The following is a 7,304-nucleotide window of genomic DNA, read 5'->3' on the forward strand; positions in this document are numbered from 1 at the left end:
CACCAAGGTGATAATTAAAGGAGATAACAGTTGTGAACCAGGTATGGAAAGCATCCAACAGATTAAAAAATTTAGAAGAACTTTCTTCAAAATGATGAAACTGATAGAATACTAGATGTACTGATACCTTAAAAATTTGGGGGGTAAGTCATTCAGGTTCAATTTTATGAACAATTAAAAAACTAAAATGAAAAAAGCAAGACAATTATTAACTCCAGGGAAAGCATGAAGTTATACAGAGAAAGAAGAGTAATCATGGTATGATATATGACTTAACTGAGAAGCACATTTCCATTGTCAAAATAATGTAAACAGCAAACATGGATCTAATAAAAATTACAATGTGATTCTGCTAGGAGGATGGAAACAAGGAGGGAAGGAGGATCCCAAGTATCATTAGAGGGCTAAATCCTTGTCTACTATAGCGAGAAGTCAATACATAATGCCTAAGAACAACAACAATAAACGTGAAATAACATTGTAAGCTTGTTAATACTTATATAAATACCAAAATAATCAGCTAAAATAATTGAAAGTGGTTATATTGGGGGTGGAAAATGATAGAAGAGGGCTGAGAACTCTCTCCTTTTTAAAAAAAAAACTAGTTTTATAGAACAAATCAAACTTTAAACTGTGTGTATGGGGAATTTTGACTCAAAAATTAATCTAAAAACAAAGAACTGTAAAAAACCGTGGAGTTGTTTTTTTTTTAAGATTTATTTATTTTACGTATTTCTCTCCCTTTCCCCCTCCCCCACTTCCCCTTCCCCGCCTTACCCCTCATAACCACTGGGCCAACCGCAGAGTTTTAAATTACCATATAAAACTATCATTAATAAGACTTTTTTCAGGCAAGAATCATTCATCATTAATGGATGCTTAACCTACTAGATGAAAATTTGATGAGAAACAATATATTTATGTAATCTCAAAATACCTCCCCACAAATTATCTATAAATGACAAAGAGGGAAAATAATTACATTATAGTGGAGAAACTTGGCAGACCAGTGATCAAAATAAACAAAACCAGTAATCGAACAAATCAACATCAAGAGTCTCCTAATATGATACATTGAGAACACATCACTTCCCTTATATACTTAGAAAAATCTAATCATAAGAAGAAATCAGTCAAGCACAAATTGACGAATATTCTAACCAATAACTGGCTTATACTCTTCAAAAATATCAATGGGATGAAAGACAGAGAGGGCAGTGGACTTGGCCCAGTGGTTAGAGCATCCGTCTGCCACATGGGAGGTCCGCGGTTCAAGCCCTGGCCCTTCTTGACCTGTGTGGAGCTGGCCCACACGCAGCGCTGATGCGTGCAAGGAGTGCCCTGCCACGCAGGGGTGTCCCCGCATAGGTGAGCCCCACTTGCAAGGAGTGCTCCCCGTAAGGAGAGCCGCCCAGCGCTAAAGAAAGTGCAGCCTGCCCAAGAATGGCACTGCACATACGGAGAGCTGACACAACAAGATGACACAACAAAAAGAAACACAGATTCCCTTGCTGCTGACAACACAGAAGCGGACAAAGAAGATGCAGCAAATAGACACAGAGAACAGACAACCGGGATGGGGGGGAAGGGAGAGAAATAAATAAATAAATAAATCTTTAAAAAGAAAGACAGAGAAAGGCTGAGGAACTGTTCAAATTAAAGGAGACTAAAGAGACATGGCAACTAAGTGTAAATGTGATCCTAGACTGGATCATGGACCAGAAAAAAAAGGGTGATATAATGGACATTGTGGGGATGGGATGGAGAAATTTAAATAGGCCTGTGATTAAATGACAGTATTTCACCAGTGTTAAATTTCCTGATTTTGATTATGGATTACAGTTTATAAAAGCAGATGTTTTTGTTCTTAGGAAATATATACTTAGGAATCATTTAGAAGTAAAAAAGCATATCTACAACTTCATCTAAAGTGAATCAGAAGGGAAACGGACTTTGGCCCAGTGGTTAGGGCGTCCGTCTACCATATGGGAGGTCCGCGGTTCAAACCCCGGGCCTCCTTGACCCGTGTGGAGCTGCCCATGCGCAGTGCTGATGCGCGCAAGGAGTGCCGTGCCACGCAAGGGTGTCCCCCGCGTGCGGGAGCCCCACGCGCAAGGAGTGCGCCCATGAGGAAAAGCCGCCCAGCGTGAAAAGAAAGTGCAGCCTGCCCAGGAATGGCGCCGCCCACACTTCCCATGCCGCTGACAACAGAAGCGGACAAAGAAACAAGACGCAGCAAATAGACACCGAGAACAGACAACCAGGGGAGGGGGGGAATTAAATAAATAAATAAATATTTTTAAAAAAATAAAATAAAATAAAATAAAGTGAATCAGAAAATAAATTTTATAGATACCTAGCTAGATAAATAAATATAGATAAGATCAATAGAATGATAGATGAGAGAGAGAAAATGTTAATAATTAATGACTCTTGGAGTTCTTTGTATTATTATTGCAATTTTCTACAAATCTGAAATTACTTCAAAATAAAAAGTTAACATATAAGAATAGAAAAATAAGGATTCGGAATACCATTAAAGATACAATTTTTAGGAAGACAAAAATACTTTATCCACAAATTTAAAAAACTAAATATAAACTTATTTTCAAACAAAATTCAAAGTGAAAAAATGATTTTTTGTCATTTAAATTATTCTGCTAATATTGTTTTCTGCTAACTCATGCTTGTTAATCAATGCCATGAGATTTTTCATTGCTTTAGTAGTTCTTTCTCTTAGTCCTTCTCCTTCCTTCACCTTTCCATTAATGAAATGCCAGGACCTGAGGCCAAACTCCAGGGGCTAGCTCCCAGTCACATAGAGAAGTCCCTCATGGGTCTCTGACAGTGGGATGCTTAATTTTGTGGTCATAAATTTCCATTCCATTTTCTTTCTTTTGTGTCCCTTCCTCTACACTACTTCGCTCCTACCCCCTCACCTTGCTTCTTTGCTTAGAAACCAAAGGCAATGCTAGAAGGCCTTGTTTTTCTGAAAAATGCAAAACAGGGAAGAGATTTCTGAAATAATATTAGTGCTTTTCTTAGGCCAGGACTCCACCAGAAAAAGGCCATGTTCAGTTTGAGTGCAAAGATTGTGAAGCCCAATGGCAATAAGCCAGATGAATTCGAGTCTGGCATTTCTCAGGCTCTTCCAGTGCTGGAGATGAACTCAGACCTAAAGGTTCAGTGAAGGGAGCTAAATATAACAACAGTCAAGGAAATTGAAGTTGGTAATGGTCGGAAAGCTATCATAATCTTTGTTTTCGTTCCTCAACTGAAGTCTTTCCAGAAAATCCATGTCAGTCTAGGATGTGAATTGGAGAAAAAGTTCAGTGGAAAACATGTTGTCTTTATTGCTCAAAGGAGAGTTCTGCCTAAGTCAACTCAAAAAAGCCATACAAATAATAAACAAAACATCCCAGAGGTCCTATTCTGACAGCTGTGCATGATGCAATCCTTGACGACTTGGTCTCCCCAAGTGAAGCTGTGGGCAAGAGAATCCGTGTAAAATTGGATGGCAGTCAGCTTATAAAGGTTCATTTGGACAAAGCACAGTAGAACAGTGTAGAACACAAGGCTGAAACATTTTTGGGGGTATACAAGAAGCTCACAGGCAAGTATGTTAGCCTGGCATTTCCGGAGTTTCAGTTGTAAGCCAAAACGACTCTGTAAAGTATCATTCTCAAAAAAAACAAACAAAAACCACATGAGGGTCAAAGGAGAGTTCAGAGGAGATGGGGCCAAGTTGGAGCAGTATGTTTAGCTCCATCTCCTCCTTTTGTGAGCCCAGTCTTTCTTTCTTCTCATCTGACTTCTACTCTTAGATGGGTTTTCATCACTTCGCCCTCCGCCTCACACTCCCTGCCTGGTACCACTTCTTTGTAAGCCCAATCATCCTGGGTGTAGCTATCAATCCTAGTACAGAGCAAATTGACCAGTAAGTGTGACTGCCAATGAGTTGGCAAAAGAGAAAAAGAAAGAAAGAAAATGAATATTTCAAAAGAAGTAAGGAAAGGAAAAAGAGGGTTGTATTAATAGTAGTTTTAAAAAACGTTATATTATAGGACATTTAAAACATATACAAAAGAAATAATTTAATGAATATCCATGTTCCTTCCTCAACAATATCAAGTCATACTTCATAGTAGTTTTGACAGAATAATAATAAGGTATTTAGCCCATAATGTGATAAAAGCATTATACATAGGTGTGTGATAGATAAAAAATGACCACTAATTATTTAGCAATATTCTCATCAAAAGGTGGAATCTAATTCCCACAGTGATGCTGGCCTGGTCCTATGACTTGTTTTGACTAATAGAATGAGGCAGAGCAGATATTGTGCAACTTCCAAGGCTAGGCCCTAAAAGGTTGTGGTGGTCAGGTTGGTTTATGTGTCACCTTGGCTAGGCTATACTTCCCTAGTTTTCAGTCAAACACTAATCTAGGTGTTGCTGTGAGAAATTTTGTAGATGTAATCAAGGCCATAATCAGGTGACTTTAAGTAAGGGAGATTATCCTAGATAACATGGGTAGGGCTGATTCGATTAGTTGAAAGGCCTTAAGACCAGAGCTGAGGCTTCTCTGAGGAAGAAGAAAGTCTGCCTGTGGGCAGCAGCTCCTCTCCCATGCCCAAGAGTTCCAACATACCCTTCCCTCAGTATACCCTACGAATTTTGGACTTATCTAGTCAGCCCCCCACAATAGTATAAGCCAATTCCTTCCAATGAACTTCTTAATATACATCATCTACTGGTTCTTTTCTCCAGTTGAACCCTTACTATACAGATTTTGGTAATTGGAAGTGTCATGCTGCTGTAACAAATACATAAAAATGTGGAAGTGTCTTTGGAATTGGGCAAAGGGAAGAGGCTGAAAGAATTTTGAGGTACATGATTTTTAAAAAGTCTAGATTGCCTCAAAGAGACTGTTAGTAGAAATACAGATGCTAAAAATCCAACTGAGGGCTCAGAAAGAATTGAAGAGCATGGTAAAGAAAACCTACATTGTCTTAGAGAATACTGAAATCATCATAAATGGTAGAAATATGGACATTGAAGGTCCTGCTGTTGTGCTGTTGGAGGCCCAGAAGAAAATGCAAATCATGTTACTGGAAATTGGAGGAAAGGCTACCTGTATTATACAGTGGCAGAAAACATATGTGGAAAACAGAGTTTGTAAGTAATAATCTTGGACATTTAACAGAGGAGAGTTCCATGCAAATTGTTGAAGGCATGGCCTGGTTTCTTCTTGACGTTAATAGTAAAATGTGAGAGGAAAAAGATAGAATGAGAGGAAAAACCATTAAAAGGAATGTGGATTTGATTATTTGGAATGTTCTCCACCTATCCAGATTGTAAAAGACACCAACAGTGCAGCTGGACACCTTTTGCTAATGCCTAGAAGGATCAAAAGTTCAGATTATTCAATCAAACAGAAGATGAGGCATTTGATTTGAAGACATTGGGCATGTCACTTACAGATCCCCTCAGCTATCTCTGCAGAAGCCAGCAATAGAGAGAAGCCAGGAAAGATCCATAAAGGAGTCTTTTGTCTAAGGGAGTGTATTCCCAAGCTCCACACAAGAGACCCACAAGTGTTTTAGGAGGAGAACATGTCAGGTGGACTTAAGCGGACAGAGAGAGAACAAAATGAAGGAAGACTCTCAGACCCTCCAAATTCTACAGGAAATGCTGAAAGGCTGGTTGTAGCACAGGGGAGAAAGACAGGAGTCAAGAATGACTTGAGAGCTTTGGCCTCAACTGCAAGGAGGGAGGCACTATCATCCATGACGGAGAATCCTAAAGAACATGCCTTTTTTTTTTTAAAGATGTATTTTATTTATTTCTTCCCACCCTCCTTGCTGTATGTGTTCATCTTCCTTGTTTCTTTAGGAGGCACCAGGAGCAAATGCAGGATCTCTGATATGTGAGCGGAAAAGCCACTTCCACTCCCTGTTTTGTTGTGTCTCTTGTTTGTCTTTTTTCCCTGCATCTCTTGTTATGTCATCTTGTCATGTCAGTTCGCTTTCTTCTTCAGGAGCACCAGGAAGCACTTTTGTTGTGTGTCTCATTATGTTTTTTCTTCTTGTGTCTCTTGTGTCAGTTTGCCACACCAGCCCATCACGCCAGCTCACTGTCTTCTTTAGAAGGCGCCGGGATCTGAACCAGAGACCTCCCCTGTCTGGTCGGAGGGAGCCCAGTCACCTGAGCCACATCCACTTCCTGAAACATGACTTCTTATGGGTAAGATTAATAGCTCCAAAACACGGGACTAAGTACTAACTTGCAAAGTGTTAATAATATGGAAAATTGTGGGGACAGGTTTTATGGGAACTCTGTACTTTCTTTATGATTTTTCTGTAAAGCTACAACTTCTCTAATAGAAAAACAAATTTTTTAAACATAGGAATAAATCTTCATGCTTATGATGAGACAATGGTTACTTAGGTATGACACCAAAAGCACAAGCAACAAAAGAAAAAACTAAATCATTTGGACTCCGTCAAAATTAAAAACTTTTTTTCTTCAAATGATACCATCAAGAAAGTTAAAATACAACCCACAGAATGGGAGAAAATATTTACAAACCTTATATCTGATAAAAGGCTTGTATCTAGAATATATAAACAACTCTTACAACTCAATAATAAAAAAGAAAAATCGACTGATTTAAAAATGGGCAAAGGGTCTAAATAGACATTTCTCCAAGGAAGATATACAATGGCCAAAAAGCACATGAAAAGATGCTCAATGCCATTAGGGAAATGCAAATCAAAGCCACAATGAGATATGAGATATGACTTCACATCCACTAAGATGACTGTAATAAAAAAACTCAGGGGGCGGACTTGGCCCAATGGTTAGGGCATCCGTCTACCACATGACCCGTGTGGAGCTGGCCCATGCGCAGTGTTGATGCCGCAAGGAGTGCCGTGCCACGCAGGGGTGTCCCCCACGTAGGGGAGCCCCATGCTCAAGGAGTGCGCCCTGTAAGGAGAGCCATCCAGAGCGAAAGAAAGTGCAGCCCGCCCAGGAATGGTGCTGCACACACGGAGATCTGACACAACAAGATGACGCAACCAAAAGAAACACAGATTCCCGTGCAGCTGACAACAACAGAAGCGGACAAAGAAGATGCAGCAAATAGAGAGAACAGACTACTGGGGTGGGGGGAGAGGGAGGGGGAGAGAAATAAATAAATCTTAAAAAAAAAACTCAGATAATTGTAAATATTGGTGACAATAAGAAGAAATTGGAGCTCTTGTACACTGCTGGTGGGAATATAAAATGGTGTGGCCACTT

The 7,304-nt window shown here is 39.6% G+C and overlaps 1 pseudogene; it reads left to right on the plus strand.

Annotated features, from left to right (window-relative positions):
* The first annotated feature begins 3,070 nt into the window (after nt 1-3,070).
* LOC101414133 (small ribosomal subunit protein eS7-like) lies at nt 3,071-3,654 on the plus strand (annotated as a pseudogene).
* Nucleotides 3,655-7,304: the final 3,650 nt, after the last annotated feature.

This window comes from Dasypus novemcinctus, chromosome 8 (genome assembly GCF_030445035.2).
Source record: "Dasypus novemcinctus isolate mDasNov1 chromosome 8, mDasNov1.1.hap2, whole genome shotgun sequence".
NCBI lineage: Eukaryota > Metazoa > Chordata > Mammalia > Cingulata > Dasypodidae > Dasypus > Dasypus novemcinctus.